We start from the raw sequence: 18,406 nt of genomic DNA on the forward strand, positions 1-18,406 counted from the left end.
TAAATAAATAATGGGATAAAATCAAATTTGTGTGAAGTCAGAGGCATTTTTAACTCTAAACCGTGTCATATCTTTTAATGAAACACCTTACAGAGATGTAAGTTTGTGGCATAGTTTGTGAAATAGCAAGCTGTGAGAGGCATGAGTCCTTCTTATAGGACTAGGCAACAACATGATGCATGAGCAGAAGTGCTCAGAATTGACTACAGCTGATTGAATCCAATGCAACTTTTTATGTAGAGCAAAACTTTAAAGATGCGTTTGCCATTACAGCCCTCTGTCAAAAGATGAGGCAGAACAGACTGGTCCTGCAAGTCTGTGGGAGCACCACTAGTGCCTAGCTGGCAAACACTGTAGGTCTTCTGGCAAAAATATACTCGTGTCTGTGGCAAACCAAAAAGCTCACATTTGAGTAAGTATGCTGGATAACGGTGCCTGCAAGCAGGTAGCACCGTCTGCAGGATGCGTGGCCAAACTATCATTTGTATAGATAAACAAGGGTTTCTGTTGATATAACTAATGCACAAACGTTTTTGTAGGTATTTGTTGGACATGCTTGTGAAAATGTGATCTTTCAGTCAGTAGCCTCATTGATTAAGGTTGCATTTTTCATTTTCATTAAACCTAGACTTTACTTGATTTTATGTGAGTATCACTGAAGGAAGAATGTAACCATTCTTTGAGCCTATCAAGTTTTGTCCTTTTTTTCACTCTTCACAACTGTACTTTAAAAACATTACAAAAATTAGCGGAGCATTTCTTACCAGGAATTTTAAATCTCTGCTAAACCTTCCTTCTTTGAGCTGACGTAGCAAAGTGCCCTGTCAGCTCTGTACCATTCACTGGCTGAATGCAAGTTTGAAATGCCAAGAATGTGTTTGTTTTAATACCACTGGCCAGTAGAAAAGGGAAAGTAATTCTTCTCGCTTTCAGCGTAAATTAGTGCTCCCAGTTCTTGGGGAGAGAGAATTGGAAGGGAGGGTTCTCAGTTTGGCAGGGTTTTCTTATTTGTCTTTGACTGGTTTTTATTTCAGATCCATGACCACATGAGATGCCCAACCTGGATGTAAAGAGAGAGCCATATTATGGAGAAAAAATAGGTGGGAATAGCTGGGGTCAGAACTTATAAGGGTTTCTGTACCCAATACAGAATATTATTCTGAGTACGTGAGCGAGTGTGTTTCTGTAAAAGGTGTAAGAACAGTTATGTTCTTTTCTATCATCACATATTCAAAAGCTTAAAAGTGCTTTTAAGATACAGGAGGGTAGACATTTTTGATCAAAGTTGGTTTTGCTTCTTTTTGATTTGAGAAAACCCTAAATGAAAGATATGACTATTAATTATATGTTGCATTATCCCCTATAGCTGTGGGAAGTGTTGGACAAGGCTTGTGTAATTTATATCTACACGGAAAGCAAAAGCTGAGTTACTAGCTGAAGGTTTCCTGCCTGAGGACGCGCCACGCACGTGCCAGTGTGGGTAGCGTTGCGGTGGCGGCCCAGTGGCCGTGGACCTGCAGGGCCCTGGGAGTCCGTGAGCTGCTTCTAAATGGTTCCACAGTAGAGATGAAGTCCCTAAGCAAGTATGTTGTCAGGAGGCTTAAATTTGCTTTTGAGGCAGTCACACCTCCATTGGAAAATACCGAGGGGTCTGCCAATGGAGAAAGGCTGAAAATCACTGTTCTCTGAGTATGCTTGTTTGTCTCTTGTATGCTATGAAGAGGAGCTCAGATAAAAGCTCTCAAGTTGCATTATTTAACAATTGGTTCCATGTATATAATGGAAGATAAAATGCTTATCTTCTGGCTTCTTCATATGAAGAATGTATAGACATAAAGTAACTTAGATTTGGCTTGTGGGGCAAAAAGCCCTGATCAGTCAGGAGAGCTTTCCTGTGTGAGAGCTGTTTTGAACTATTCTAGCCAACAGACAGGATGCTTTTATGAACCACCATCAACTAAAAAGACCTTTAAATCAATTATTTAGATAGCACACACAACTATTAACTTTAGTGTCTTTTCTAAATAGGTTGTACACCAGAGACGAATCAAAGTCTCTATATACTGTTAGTATGATTTATGCTTGGCGTTGTGCATAACTTCAGCAATAATATTTGCGCACTTAATTCTAACCATTTACAAGTGAAGCTTTTTAGTAATTTATAGTTTCTTTTATTCAAATGGTGTGAGATACAACAACAAAGACCAAGTTTCAATGGCTGGGGCAGGTTGATTCAAAACTGATGCTTTCTTGAACTGACTCTGTGTGCAGCTGAGGTAAGATTCATGCATAAATTGTTGTTTAGATGTTAAATGCTTACTTTTGCCTAGAGACTGAAGTCATCACATGTACAAATATTTGTAGACTGTTTTCTGAACAGAAGGATTGGTTCAAAACTGCACTGGAAAGTACCGGTAGCTTAGATTTTTTAGGATATATCAGTATGCTGTATGTATTGTTTTAATTTATTTTTCATGCTTTTGAAATAGTTATTGTAATTTTTTGTGTATTAAGATTGTAGGGCTTTTTTTTCATTGACTTGTCTATTCTTGTTTGACTTTCATATTGAATGACGAGTACTTGTGCGCCCAGGTTTTTCTCAGTGGTCCCTTTGAAGAAGCAGAGAGGTTACTATAACATTATGGGGGTCTGCACCCTCTGTGAGCTCTGTACCTTGAATACACGAACTATTCAGAGTACCAGAAGTATGTTATGCAAGTTATCCCATGTCTTCATTTAGCTACTTTCTTCCAGAGAAAGATAAGAGCTTCTGAGGAGAAGGGGACTTAACAGAGAGATCTGCAGTAATTGCAGTCACCCATGTGGTTCTGTCTTAATTTGTTCATTGAAGACCTGTTTCTTAGTCCTGGTCAGCATGAGGAAAGTGCTGTCTGTAAGATCTCTTCCTTCCATATCTATTTTTCTAATGTCAGAAAACAACATCCTTCTGAGGATGTTAGATAGCAAATAATTACAAACAAATTGTCATAAAATATAATCTTCCACTTCCATTTTTCACCAAAGACTCCACTGGGAGAGGAGTGCTCTGGAAACGGTATGTTCAATTCCAGGAAAAGTGCCTTCTGCGTTTTAGTCACCAACCAAATATGAAAAAACAGAACCTTGCAATTATTGGTTAGGAGGGGTGATCTAGTCCAACCTCCAGCACAGAGAAGGGCCGCTGCCGACACTAGATCAGACCAACTGCATCTGCAGTCTTGCCAAGTCTTACAAACCAACAAGGATAGAGATTTTGCAGCCTCTCTGAGTAAAGCAGCACTCTAACATGGTCATTTTGCTGCTGGGCAGGTGGTTCAACTGGGAGAAGTAGGAGTTTCATGAGCAACCGCATCTAGCCAGAGAGGGGAACGAATCTCTAAAACTACAAGACTTGTAGAGCCCAGCGAAAACGTTTTCCATGACCAGGCTTGCTGAAGGAAACAGAAAGAGTAAAGAGAAAATGCCATGCCGCTTTCTTTTAATCACTTTAAAAATCAACAGAGGTGTCTGCAAATCAGTTATACAGATTTGACTGCAAACCAGCACAGCTCTTTTAAAATCAGCAGTATTTCTTCTTCTCGTTTTGCTGTTCGTGTCAGGAGGAATCTAAAAGCAGCAGTCTGAACAAACTGGAGCTTAGGCAATGTTTTATCAGCAAAACAGTTATGGATTTGTGGTTAACAGTGTATTGACCATGTATTTCACTGCAGTTGGCAGTTTTATCCTTTAATCTGCTTGTAAACTCTTTTTTTGTGGCTTATAAAAGGCTTTCTCAGAATATGTAAACTGCAGAGGGGATTGGAAATGGTGTAATGTTACACTGAGGTGAGTAGCTTTTGTAGTTAATGCAAAGTAATTTCTTCATATTAGGACTATGTAAACAGTTTGTTAAGATAATGGAGTTATTGATTTAAATTTAAAAAAAAAGGGGGGGGGGGGCAAGAACAGTCAAGAGTAAGTGAAACTGGATGGTCTGGATGCCAAAAAAGTTAGTTTGAATATGTATTAAAAATTTGGAATGAACCCAGCAAAAACCTATATGGGAAGGGGAAGGCAACAAATTTACTGAACAGCATTCCTTTCTGAAGTACTTCTTCATTTCTGCTAGAAATTAGACTAAGTGCATAGAAATATATTCATAGAGATCCTTCAAGCAATACTTTTCTGTTTTTGTGCACACAGAAACTCAACCAAATTCTTTCAAACTAATTTCCAGTGGAAATTCTGAGTGCCTTTTTCCAAACAAACTTGCTGGTGTCTTTTGATTTCAAGAATGAACAATTGTTTTAAGCTGCAACTCTTATGATTAGGGCATATGCCTGAAAATTTCAAATACTTATCACAAAAAAAAATCCGGTAAGAGCTTGTATGTAGTTATCAGGAATTTGCACACCTGTAAAAGAGGCATATTTGAGGACAGGCCTTGGTACGCGTACCGTTCGCACAGGGCACTCGGCAGGACAGGGCTGCTTATTCAGAGATGGAGCTCTCATTGCTTCAGGTGAGTTTGCAGGTTGTCGTGAGCATTAAGCGGTCCTAAGTGTGCTTGTCTGCCAGCCTGCGGTCAGGTATCGCTGTCGTTTTAATAGCAATAGCTTGTTGCCCTTCCAGGGCTGGCTGATAATAAAGTTACTATGTAGAAATGGATGGAGGAATACTTGAAGTGCGACTTGAAAAACTACGTTGTGACAATTGGGGGAGGAAAAAAAAATTGTTTCCAGAGCTTTCATTTGTGCTCCATTATGTGAAATGGATGAGAAACGATGTTTTGATCAGTCAAGATTTTTATTATACGGCAGCCAGGTCACCAAGGCTGTTTTATAGTGAAAACAGGAGGGGAATGTTGCTGAATCCTTTTGCTGGCCAAGAGTGGGAGTAAGCGAGCAGTAGTTCATTCACAACTGAGAAACGTGTGAGATAGCACAGACTGCAAACTTTCTGCTGTATGAGCAAACCTGGGCAGAGGACTGAAGAGGCGTCACACCTGATTGCGTGTGACAGCCATAGATATTTCAGGTCTCATAGCTCTACTCGCACAGAGACGGTGTCATTAGCCGTAGCCCTTCCGTGCAGTGCCTACAAACTCTGTCATGGCTGCATCAGTTTATTGCGTTGGAAAGTAATGACTGAGAAGCCTTTGTGCTCCTTTCTGTCTCTCTTTCCTCGCTAATGGGGTAAACGTTTTCTGCCTTTGTGAGGAGTGAATCAATACAGATGGTTGAAACTCCTCAAAACGTACGTTGTATTTTTTCAATTAAAGGGTTTTTTTGATAACAGAACTTACGGCCTATTACATAGTTAAGAATCCTAACCTTCCCTAAGGTAGGTGCGTATCATTATCTCCATTTACAGCTAGTTAAACTGCAGCAGAGAGATAAAGTGACTTGACAAAAGCAGCAGAGAATCGTTGCCAGAGAGAAGGCTGGAACTGGCAAGTCGCTAGCGCCCACTTCAGCGAGTTTTAAATTAATGGGCTGCTGTGTCCTTACACAACAATATGCACCTGTGATTTGTGGGGTGCTGCACAAGTGAACAGGAATTCTTTGTTGACTGCTTCCTCGTGCCAGTTATGTGCTGTTTATTTAACAGCACCATTTACTACTTTTTTTTCTTAGACCATTGTGTATTTGTTTAGGTTTTCCGTGTCATTGTTTGATGCATTGGGAATGTCATAAATTGATAACAAAAGGGCAAAAGTCGTCTTTAATAAATGCCTCCTTGAGGCTTCTTCTCCGTAGGGTACAGATCTCTTTGCACCATGCACTAAAGAGTAATGATTGCTTTGTACAGTAAATCAAACCTCTGATGGAATGGGTAATGAAATTCTTCAAAGGGTTGAAATATCCCCTGGTAGGGCTCTCCTTAACTATGTTTGTTTATCCCTTTCCAGATTGTCTCCACTGGCCATAGTTCACTGCCGTTTTCTTTTCTTTTTTACTATTTAAAAGTTACTTCTCTGTTCTCTGCAAACAAGGCAAAATAGTTTGTGCATTTAGACGGTGTGGAGTATTACGCTTATTTTTCAGAGAAAAAAATGGAAAAAATCTAAAAGTGTACAAAATTTAAGAAGATAAACTATTGTGCATGTTTGTATGCACATATATCTGTGTATATGTAAGTAACAGTCACATACCCGTGCACACACTTTTCTCCAGTCTTCCCAAATGCTCTAGATGCATCTTGCCTGTTCATAAGCATATTTATGGACGTGTTGACTCACATATATCAACAACTAAGTTCTCCTTGCTTCAGGAGGAAGAAAATATTGTGAGATGAGGTTGACATTGTGTGATCAGTCTCGAAAGAAAGGGGTACCTATTCTCCGTGCTGAATGCCAGGCAAAACAAAAGGTCCTCCTAGCACGTAGTTTTCCTAACCCTCTCATCTGGTGGCTGCAGGGATTATGTCCCTAGGGCTTTCTGATCCAAGGGAGGAGACGGAAAGACAGACCATCCCAGGTGTTGGCAAATAAATCAGAAAACTGTGATCCAGCACTGTTAAAGTTGTTTCGAGCTTGATGTCAGCTTTGGTGGGGGAAAAAGCATTCAGCTATTTGTGCCTAAAATCAGTAAAGCAGTTTTTTTCTCACATTGGCCCATTGGTGCCTGCTTGCCACCAGCTGTGACTGTGCCTGCCATGTGTGCGCGTGACGGTGATGAGGCAAAAATTCATTGCTGTTCATGCCCCTCTATTGGCCTTGGAGATGTCCATGGCCAATAGTGCCAAATCACTGCAGAAACATTACTGAGCGCTGTGATGTTGCCGGTGTGGTGCAGGCTCTCAGCCACTGGAGTCCAGGGCAGATAATTACCTGCGGGGCCAGAAATGGTCAGTAGCAGCCCAGACCCAGATGTGTCAAAATTTGATGAGCCTTATTTCGAAAGGGAGGGAATGTCTACTGATAGGGAGGTAGTCTTAGGTGAGGCTAGTGAGAGGGAAGTTACAGATGTTTTTGCAGTGGGGTGAGATACTGGAGTAAACAGGAAGGCCAAAGAATGAAGGAAGAAAAATATACCTGGCCGCTCAGACAGAAGATTAATTACCCAGCAGCCTGGTTAAAAATTAACAGGAATACACCAGAGGATCCGGGAGAAAGCTAAACATCAACATGTATTTGTCCTCCTACCTGTTCCTTCGCACAGCTGGATCTGTGGGTGGTGAAGGCCAGCAGTAGAAGCGCTGTGCAACTCGATTCCTGCTTTGTTTTTGAGCATGTTTTTGAGTGCTTTTGTGCTGGGGCACACCGCACATCATCACGCACCTCTGTGGTCGTCCTTGCCTGGTGAAAGCAATAACAGAGGACTCACAAACAGGTATGATTTAGAGTAGTTCATATCCTACTCTAAAGTTATGCCACTCTATTTCTGCTAGGTTTAAAGGAGCAGGGAGGCAGTTTAGACATATTTAACCCAGTCCTGTTGTCTTCTCCTGCCTCAAATGAGAACAGGGAATAACTGTGAATCCAGATCCCTGTATTTACATACTTGAGTAAATTTGCAAAAAACAGTCACCACTCTTTCATTGCAAGTCATGGTAGCCTAGCTTACAAGTAAGCTAAATTCCAGTTTAGAACAGGCACCTCATGATCTGACTTTTATAACAGATCGCTAGCATTAACAAATAATGTTTTACTGTCATGAAACAAAAGTCATATGCCCACTGAAGTACAATACACGGGCCTTCTTTCCCAAACCAGCCTTCTTCCTAGGCCTCAGGGAGGCTTCACTGCATTTCATCTGTGCCTTTTTCAGCTCATAGCTGAAAAAGACACAGTGTCTTTGGGTTTTGTCTCCCTGGTGACTGCTATTGGCCATGGGCTACTTCAGCACTGTGTTTTTCTCATTTAGCTCTATAACAGCTTCAGATAAGGAGCTTACTTTTTAAAATTTAGGTTTCTGTGGTTACCTTTTTGCACAGAATATTTTAAAGACACAGTTGCCCCCAAGCTCCCCCCACAGTTTTAGTAGGTACTGTGGGAAAGCAGCCCACAGGCATTGTCAGCTAATGGTTAGGACAATAAGGCTGGAAATAGTGTATTAGCAACAAGGACAGATTCCTCAAACCCTTGAGCTAATGCATTATGTTTGGCCAGCAAAGGTAGAACAGTTGGAGATACATTTGAGGTACCTTCACTTCTGACATGAATGGCTGAGCCTAGAGCATTGCCACTGGTCCCAGCAGCTCATGGCTAACACTGGTTCAGCTCTGCTGGCTGGCCAATTGGTGCATGAAGTGGCAAGAGGTGAAGCTCTCGATCTCCCTACCTGTTCAGGAGTAGGCACTTTCTCACAGACCCAAGAACTAAATCTTACAGGGACCTAAGTGAAATTCTTCAACCTCTGCTTGGTTATATACTCAAAGCTCCAGCTTAACCTCTTTTAGCTGTGTAATGTGAGAACTATTCAACACCAAAAGTTAAGAAAATCCAGACTCCAATGTAACCCTTGTAGGATCTGCTGCACATTTTACACTGTATGCAGTGAATTGGACAGTGGCTTACAGGATAAAATTCTGGCCTCTCATGCAGATATCAGGTCACTTTTATCTCTAGAGTGGGAGACAGGAGAGTTTAAACAGTATGCCATGGTTTCATATGAGTATCCCTTTGAAACTACAAAAGAAAGTCAAGAGGCTGGCAGAACGTCATTTCTCAGTAAAAAAGTAACAGTTGGTCATGTTCTTGCAAAAAGTACCTTAGGGCTTTCTCAGCCTGGTGCCTGATTTTTGCACCTCTAAAACTTGGCACTTCCAGCAGCAGACTGCCCATAATATCACACTCGTTTGTCTATTCAGTCCTGACTCTGGGGTAAGACTGCCATCTATTGAATCACCAACACTCTCTCATGCAAAATTGAGTTTTCCATCCAAACACGGACCAATTCCAGTCCCGCTTTGCTTATGAGATCTGACAAGATTGGAGACCTCTCTGGCATGCCTACAGGCTAAGTCACCTTGCAAGCAGCCATCAAAGTGGCAGAAAGCAGCAGCTGATCAAGCGCTTGTATCTAGCTGCATTGATTCCTTTTACCCTGAAAGAAGCCGCTGCAGATGCATCTTTCTAGGGTTTGGTTGTCAGAAGCATTTTTCCAGGGCTTGTCAACTTGAGTAGGATGCAGCTGTCTTCCATGAAAGAGAATTTCAGGCACTTGAGGATAATAGAAAGAAAAAGACAAGAATAACTTTCAGATAATACCAAATTGGAACATGATTAAGAAGAAAAAAATTCCATTCAGCTCATTGATTCCTCTCAGTGGTTTCTTTCTACTTTCATTTATATGCAGGAATACTATCTAGTGTAATAAGATTCATACCCTGCACAGTAGCAGCACAAATTTTTAAAAGCAGTAACAGTATGCAATTTTCAAATGCCACCTCCCTAGACACCACTTCACCTTAATAGTTTGATAATGTGGAAATCCCATAAGCGCAACACTTGTCATTTATTTTTGTGAGTTTCAAGATGTGTTTTGTGATTAAGAGCCTGCTCCAAGGCCCATTGAGATCTTCTGTTGAATGCGGTGGACTTTAAATCGGGCTCTGTGTTTCATTTAAAAAAGAAACCCAACAGCAACCCAAGTTAATATGAACCTGCATAGCCCGATGCACCTTCCTGAATGCCTTTGGAGTGGAGCTATAGCAGTTTACTTAAGCAAAGATGCTAGGCCTCGAATGCTGCCGCTTTGTTGGGCCCAGGGGCCTCCTCCTCTTGCACAGTCGATGAGAGTGCGTGCTGGCAGATGGCAAGCCAGCTGCAGCAACACAAGGATCACTTCTAACCTAACACGTGTTAAGTTTTCAGGCGTTCTCCTTGCACTGAGCAAGGTGACTGGTTAAAAGACTCATTTCACTTGACATCTTTTGCATATCTCTGTCTAGAGACCCCCACATCTCTTTGGGGCTCTTCCACGGGAAAGCTTTCCTTCTGTAGCAGTTTGCCTTGGGAGGTAGTTTGCCTCCTGTGCCTCGTTTTCGTTGGAAGTGAGTTATGGACAAATTCATCATCTGCTTCATCCAAAACCCTAAACATCATCCTCCCCAGGACCATCTGATGGTTCCATCTACGCTTACATTGTGGATCCCCAAAATGTTAAAGGCTATCATTGTATTTTGCCTTTAATGAAGGAGCATGTGGCTATACCGTGTCAGAAATAAGGTAAGTCACAGCCTCAATTGTCCCCCTTTGCTTTCCAGGGTGCTGACGTAAGTTACTGTGTCCACTGAGTCCCCAAGCTCTATTTCAGTGATGAAGCAACAGAGCTCCTTATCCTTGCAGATTCTTCCCTTTGGGTTTAGAAAGGATGATATCTTCTTATTCTTCACCCAAAATAGGCACCGCGAATGGAAAAAGGAAACTACAAAGGTTAGCATAAATCTCACACTAGCTTGGTGGCCTTGTGCAGTTAGGTTACCTCTTTCTATAGCACAAAGAGCAGAGGCTCATGTCTTGTTTTCCGTACAGTATTCAGTTGTGCTATTTACCCTGAAGCTGCATGAGCAATGAACTCCTAATGGAGCCTGAAATGCTTGGCAGTTGTAATGTACAATATAAGAGACAGAAATGTTCTCATTCCTGGGAAAACAGTTAAATGGAACGGGCATAGAAATGAAGACAAAAGGTTTGGGGAGTGGATGGAACAGACAATACATTTTGCCACAAACAATATCAGCACATACGGTATGAACATATTGTTCAAAAGGGTATGTTAAAGCATGTGACTGCTTGTGCGTGGACAGGCACATATGCTCCTATGCTCTTTCTGTTCTTTTTTGTGTCACCTGCTTTTCTCATGGCATGCCAGCAAAGCTGGGCTCAGACAAGGCCTTTCAGCGCGATAAGGGTACTGGCACAAGGACCTCTGTCTAGGCTAAACTGCATATAGGGGGTGTAGGACTGACAGAAAGAAAGTGTCAGCCGTGGGGTTTTTCATTCATCAATACATCAGTAAATTTGTCCCTAAGTGCTAGGCACCCAGAAAACGATGGTGGACGAGAACTCACTCTGTGCCGCATATGGCAGCATCCTCGGTATGGCTTGGCTCTGAAGTCTAAGGGAGATTTGATTTCACTCTATACATTGAGAAAAACCTGGGGCATGTAGCTGGGCATTTGGAGAGATAAATATCCAAACTCTCTATGTAAAACATTAGCCAGAAAAAAAATCAGCTAAGTGGTAAATATATAGGTGTTTTATTCGTCCTGCAGCAAGAACGAATATGGATCATCCTGTATTTATCAAACAAACAAAGAATTTCCATAACTTTAATAGGGCTTTCTATTAGCTTGTGACAAGTAACAAAATGCCAATATATTCATCATTCCAAACCCATTAAGGCTGTCAGCTTTGCAAATGGTGCATGTACCCTTCTGATTCTGACTTACACATTTCTTCTATTACCACAACCACTGCTTCATGTATGAGGCACAGCAGTCTCACTAGGGTCTCATCATCAGTGATAAATAATTGGCCAATTAAATCATAGCCCATGCTCTCCTGTAGAGTGGAGCGAAATCGGTGATAGTCTAGCTTTGAACAATTTGAATCTTAATATAGGATAAATTAGGCTCCCTCCTTTGCAGTTGCCTTCATATGGAGCCCTCTGGTCTGAATTAGGGAAAGCCTGAATTTGTCAGTCAGGTAGGTTTTTATATCTCTTTGTTCTTAAGGATGTGTTGCAGAATTGGGCTCCAGCTCTACATTTGTTACTGTAAAGGCTTTACAGGCTTGGTTGTCCTTATTTACAGCTGAATCATGAAATCCTGACAGCAGGAAGAGTTTTGTCAGTACAACGGCTGTAGGATTTGATTTCAGACCTTTCATGGATTATCTCCCAGTAATTTAGATTTATTAGTAGTAATAGTTGAATTAATATTAGTATTCCAGTAGCATCTAAAGGTTCTGAGCTATGTCTGCACTATGCCTGTTATATCAAGCAGGGAAGAGTCCCTGTTCTGCAGAGACTACAGGATAAACAGGCAAGACAACGTGTAGCAAAAGGAAACAGTATCTCTGTTTTCAGATGAGGTATCACTATTCAGATGGGACAACAGAGCAATATCACTGCTTTCAGAAGTGCGGAAGAAATAAAAGCATTTTGCCAAATGTCAGAAAGAAATTTCTGTCCGAGTTGGGAGCTGAGCCTAGATTTCTTCAGTCCCAGTACACTACTGTGATCAAAAGACAATCCTTCCTCTTTAGGATTTCTAAATAAAATTTAACTCTGATAGACTGGAAACTCACATCTAACTAACATTATACTAGTAGATGAGGAAACAGCCTTGTGCTGAGTAGTAATATGCAAAAAGTGAACAAAAAAAATCATAAAACGCATTAGCTTTTGTCCCCTCTTAATTCTTTACACATATCTTAGCAACATAGCTAAGCATATAAGAGTTGTTGTTATTTTGACACAGTGAACCGTTTCATTCTTGGATTATCTCTTTTTAGCACTCAAGTTTTGCCTTTGCAGGCTCACTTAGGACAACGTTTAATTCTCAGTTACTTGCATGCAAAACCAAAGGGAATCCATCAACTGCCCTACAAATACCCTCAATCACTGCTTGGATAAGTAGGAACAAAACAGGCCAAATGTTGATTTGGGTACCCAGTGATAGAAGCTGTGTACGTAACCCAAGTTTGGTGCTTGTTCTCCCTGCTCACTTTTCTATGTTCATATGCTGGCAGTTATTACTACCTAATTCAGGACTGAATGTTTTCAGGAAAATCAGTGAAATATGCAACAAACTCAAACATTAAGTTTAAATTAAGCCCACGTCTAGATATTTTTCCACATCAAATGCTGACACTGCAGCAGGAGAGTTACAAAAGCACAGTTAAACCTATAGGTTAAAAAAAAGAAAGAAAGAAAAAAAAAAAGCCAAGAAACTTTTGTGCCTTTGAAGGAAGAAGCTGCTCATCTGATAAAACATGGCTTATCTGTTACAAATCCCAATGCAAATCTCAGAAGAGGTTGACCCATCTTGTGCACACAATTCAGATAACGCGTTTGCAGAACCAATGCTAGAGGTGGGACTATGAAAAACCCTACCTTGGCTCAATTCTCTCCTGAATCCATCGAGCTGCGCTCAACTGGCAGTGGCAGAGGACTTGAACTGATGCATTTTGGCAATTGCAGGGGCAGATGAAGAGGGCAGTAAGGCTGCTTCTGCTCCACCTGAAAGTTTTTGTGGGCTAGATGGCAAAAGGCAAAACGTCAGCTTTGACTGTGGTAGAGTTTTTCCCAGCCCAGCATGGAAAAATGATCTGTCAAGCCATTCTTTTTGGCACTCTGTGACATTTTCCTAAGCAGACTGTGTGGCCACACACTGAGGAAGGAACAGACTTGGCCTTTCACGCCACATCAAAGGAGGCTGATAGCTTTTTTGGAGGGGGGAGTATGCCGAGACACCATCAGGGGACAAGTAGTAACCAGCTGGTGAGGGATATTTAGAACAGAGACACATTTGGAGATTAAGTTTTGACTGTTGCAGTGATGGCCTTCAGCCTCGTTGCCTTAATGGGGCCGACTTGGCAGCACGAAGGAGTAGGAACACCTGTCTGTTGGCTTCCCCAGTGCCGGCTTGAAAGCCGTATCGTTTGAGATGCTGGGCATCTGCTACTAGACGTTGCTGTTGTAGGAGCATTGGTGAGCGCTTGCATACGTTTTCAAATAGTTGCTCACAGACCAAATGCAAAATTCAGCTGCGGCAGAATGTTAGGAAGCAAAAACCCAAGGCGAACACCTTTGCTTCTGGAGTGATCAGCGAGCTAATTTGGAAAGAGCAGAGCTGCAGAACAGTAGTGAAATGGGTCTCAGCTGTGCTGCATGATAGGTTTGTGCAAAATCTGAGAACAAGATGCAAAAAGCACCTGCATTTAATCAGTCTGGGGAGAGCTGCCTCTGAGCTTTATCTGTACTTCTGATCAACCACTAATACCTTACATCAGCCAGGGAGGTACTGGGAGTTGTTATGTCACAGGCAAGGTATAATGGTGTTTTTAATTTAATGCTCTTTATGTTGTTTAATTAGGAAATTCAGATTTAATCAAATGTTAAACTTGCTGTCCAAATTCTTAAATTAAACATGAATTGCTTCAGAGATTTTCTGGAACTGCTGTTTGTTCCATCAACCCCACTGTCACTTTTATTGTTTGTATTGTAGAAGTACCCATCTTGCAGCAAGCTAACTTGGCCCTTGCTAAGACTAGTTGCCCTGAGATATTCTGAGCCCTTTAAGAACCTGTGATTTTTAATTACATCATCAAAATCATTTTGATGGAAGCTGAGCAGGAATGGCATAAAAACCAACAAAAGGAAGAGTAATTCCTGTTCCCGTTACAGCATTCATTTGGTCTCTGTATCTTGCAAATTGTCTGCTTAATGGCTGTAGTTTCCCCCAGCCTCCCAAGGGTATTCATGTTTGTCTATTTTTATAACAGATGAGTCCTCTAGGTTGAACATCTTCATTGAATAAAAGCATCCATAAAGACCTAATGTAAACACTGGGTTCTTGATTTGCTGGTTAAAATCATGCTTTGAGATTCAACTCTGTAAGTGCTACGCTATCTGAAGGCACCTTGTGGTGGACCTGCGAGGAGGGGGAAAAAAAAAGACCAGATTTGGAGTGTAAATCGGTACAAATATTGGTTAACAGATGCAACTCTTGGAGCAACCCGTTTAATTGACCTGTACTGAAGTTTTAGGTATAGTGTGCTTGTAGGAATGCTGCACAATGGCCGTCTAGTTCTTTGTTAATAAGAGGGTTTGTGTGAGCTGTGCACTGCTGCGAATCTGTCCCCCTTCTGTCTGGGAATGATTTGCAACTGCAGTACAGCTGCACTGGGTTTTCCTTCGCTCCCCTCTACTCTTGCACTCTGCAACGGCACAGAGCAGGGGATGTGACACAGCAGCAGTCCTGAATTAGCATGCAAATGCCACGTGTCCCCCCATGCCCTGAAGATCTGAGCTATTTGTATCAAGGGCTTTGAACAAGCCTATTTTCATTGGATAAATACATGCATTACCGTTATGGTTTTCTGGACCAGCTTAGTTTCTGGTCTTGTGGAAGTCCGGAACCACTGAAAGGAAGTTATTTCATACTTTTCTCAAGCTAATTGAGGGCCCAATTTTTTTCTTTACGAAGGATGTAAGATTGAAATGGTCATTAAGTTTGGTCCCTTAAAAAACAAGTGACATTGTGCTAAGTCCAGAAGGGCATCCAGAAATACACACTCTGCTGTTCGTTCAATTCCCAATATCGCAAACTATGCTAAACCCCTTGCTCCATAAATAGACTTAAGAAATACCACTAGATGTTTATTGTGCTTTATGCCTCGCCACTCCACTTTTCTTTTGGCTTCTTAGTTAGATAGTATTCAATACATCATCTTCAAGCTTTTCTAAATAAAGCCAGCCAGGTTGTAGTTCACCCTTTCTGTTGTTGGAATTATTATAAGAAAGTCCGTTACAATTAGGTGCTGTGGGGTGGGTTAGTGTGGGATAGATTTTCAGGACATTTCCTAAATTTGGGCCTGATCCGTGTACTTCTTACCCTGAGAACGCTCAGACCCTCTTCTCCCGCATCTATTATAAAGAGATCTTCAGTGGTATGAAGCATGTGTATCCTGGTGCGTGTAAAAAGAGGTGAGTTGTCACTACAACACTCCAGAAGCACACGTGGGATGCTTAATTTTAGCTGTCATGACCTTAGAGCATTGATGTGATTGTTGGCCTTGTGCTGGCAGCTGAATTGCAGAAAGAAGGCTAGTCGTGAGCTTTAGGGCAATGGATTTACAGAGGCATAACCTGGTAGTTTGAACGACTGTTGTTTTGTTTATTTGTGTAGTCAAATCCTCCCCAAGAGGATGTGACTGAAAATTTTTCAGTCTAGACCCATGAAAGCGTGTGCGTCTGTGTGTAAGGTGCGAATGCTCTGACTTCAGCGGAGCTGTTGAACAGTTTTCAGAAGTCAGCCGACAGCTGCTGTTTACGTTCTCCTCCTTCGCTTGTCAGTTTTGACCTGTTACATTTATTTTGTTTCAGCATTGTTTCCACCCAAATGTGACTCAGGCTTATCACTGACATCTGCAGTATGTTGAGTTGGAAGGAGGCACCACAGGGAAAGGAGGAGGAAGAAGTAACTAGCAGCATCATCAAAAATAGATGGCGTATGAGCGTGGTGTTTGGGGGATGGTACCCTGCGTCCGAGAACATTTTAGACCCTCTGATAGATCCGCCGGGCTTGCTGTACTGTCTTTATGAGCTACGAGTCTGCAGTTAATATGCTTTAGTAAATACCATGTAATAGTTCAGATGTGTTCTTCCTATGTTGCAGAGAGCTATACCCCAGCTAGAGCACAACATGACAGAAAAAGCAACGCGACTTACGAGTCCAGAGCAAGGCTTTTCTTGTTTTCCTGAAGAGTAATGAAACCTAGGCATCTGCCGGACAATAGTGAAAGCTGCTTGATTTTAGTGTTTCTTGCTGTAATGCAGGCCGGTAAAGGGCACTGTGGGTATGCTGTAAAGTGGACGTACAGAACAGGTAATTTAATTTTTTTGTTGTTGTAATCTGCTGGGCTTTTTTCCAAAACACGAGTAGGGAGTAACTGGCATATTTTTACAACTGCCCAGATGACTAGGAGGAGATTAAACTTGTAATGGGGGGATGAGCCCCACTGGCCCCGCATGCCAGCTTGGGGCTGAAGCCATAGATAGTCCGCAGAGAACCTCGGATATATCACAGGCAAGTACCTCGAAAAGACTTTCTGTCTTGGCTGCTTACATATTCATGTTGTTGAAATCATATACGTATACATATGCTTGTTAACAAGATGAGCATTTTGCATGGGCTGCGGTCGTTCCCAGGAATCTGTCCTCCTAACCGTGGGAGGCATGGGAACACACTGACAGCCAGTTCTTTTCTTCTGTGTTTGTATATCAGCAAGATAATTTTTAATAGGTGTTACCCTGTGTGGATAGGACCGGAAAACAACACAGTTGAACCTCTTGTCTCCTTTTCGACTTTTCCCTGCAAATTTGCGAGGCAGGTTGCCATCAGCAGTTGTGAGTGATTAACATTCTTGCTGACTGTGCTTGCCACCAGTCTGTCAAGCTAGGAGATGACATGCAATACTCATGTAAAAATGGCAGAGAATAGGGGTTTTTTTCTTTCTTCCCTGTCGTAAAATGAGTAAAGGCTGAATGAGCATCACAAGAGGACCAAGAAGGGTTGTCTCTTGAGAGCATTTCACTAAACCAAACTGCATGAGTTCCTTTTTCACTCTGAACATTTGGAATAATACTTTGAAGGTTTGGGTTTTTAGGGAGCTCCTTCAACTCCTTTGGGCTCTAATGGGAGTTGAGAGGGTTCAACTTATTGCCCTAGAGGAAGGGAGCCCTAAAATCATTCCTTTATAAATAAGACTCACACTATTAAATTTGGGCTCTGTATGTAAATGGTGCTTTATTCAGTTAAGTATGCTGGAACGGTAGTCGCAGCGTAGTGATGAAATTTATTCTACTAGTTCATATACATATGTTGATGATTGGCATGGAAAACTGTATTTTGCAGTGTCAGATGGTCTGCCAGTGAAATGAATAAGAGATAAGCTTATTCACTGGCATAACGCTTGGATACTGCAGACAGTACCTGTGAAGAGCAGCCATTTCGTTTCAGCTCCATAAAGTCGTAAGATGTGGGTAATTTTGTTGTTTCACATACCTTAAGACCTGGATTGTCATTGAGTGATTCTGGATGGTCAGTTCATGTCCTTCCTCGTAATGCAGGGGTAAAGAAGAAGTATGAAGTCAGATCACCTCCGTGGCAGAGCAGTGTTAGCAGGCTGTCCTGGTGCGAAGTTAGTGTAGCCTCCTGCTCCAGGTATAAAGCAATCACTGGGCTCCAGCAAACCTTTCCAGTAGCAGGGCAGCATTGGCAAAATTTCTTGCAGTCCTTACACTGGAATCCTAGAGGATGGATGGTAAAATGGGGAGGGTGAAAATTGGTTATAAGGTGCTTAAAGTCACCAGAAAAACGTAAATAGCTTTACTGGCTCAAAAAAAACTGGCCTTGGAGACACCTGTGTGAGGGTTAAAGCATATGTCTTTGGAAGGAAGGAGCTAACTGCAGTTATACTGGAGTTATTTTCCACGTAATGAGTCTGTCCCATTTGCCCATTACTGTGTTTTTCTGAAAAATGAGGAGAATGTATCAAGTAAACAGCGCTCCCCAATATTCAGAGTGGCTAAGGAGCAATGCAAGGGTCCTTACAGAGCATACATGATATATAATAATCGATCAGCTGCAGCTGTATTATAGATGTTCTTTTTTTTCCTCTCCATAGTCTTCTAATCAATGCTGAAAAATAAAAATTTCACATTTGCAGGTGCTTTTATTTGCACAGTAT

The 18,406-nt window shown here is 41.7% G+C and overlaps 1 protein-coding gene across 7 annotated transcripts in view; it reads left to right on the forward strand.

The window, feature by feature from the left end:
- The window catches only part of TMEM108 (transmembrane protein 108), a 169,725-nt gene that overhangs the window by 35,002 nt on the left and 116,317 nt on the right, over positions 1-18,406 (forward strand). Inside the window, exon 1 of one of the 7 annotated variants that reach the window (XM_068935616.1) lies at positions 7,295-7,313. The exons of the other annotated variants lie outside the window; for them this stretch is intronic. The gene's annotated coding sequence lies outside the window, so the exon portion shown is untranslated. Of the gene's footprint in view, positions 1-7,294; positions 7,314-18,406 lie in introns of those variants that run through there. 7 annotated transcript variants of the gene reach the window in all.

Source organism: Struthio camelus, chromosome 2 (genome assembly GCF_040807025.1).
Source record: "Struthio camelus isolate bStrCam1 chromosome 2, bStrCam1.hap1, whole genome shotgun sequence".
NCBI lineage: Eukaryota > Metazoa > Chordata > Aves > Struthioniformes > Struthionidae > Struthio > Struthio camelus.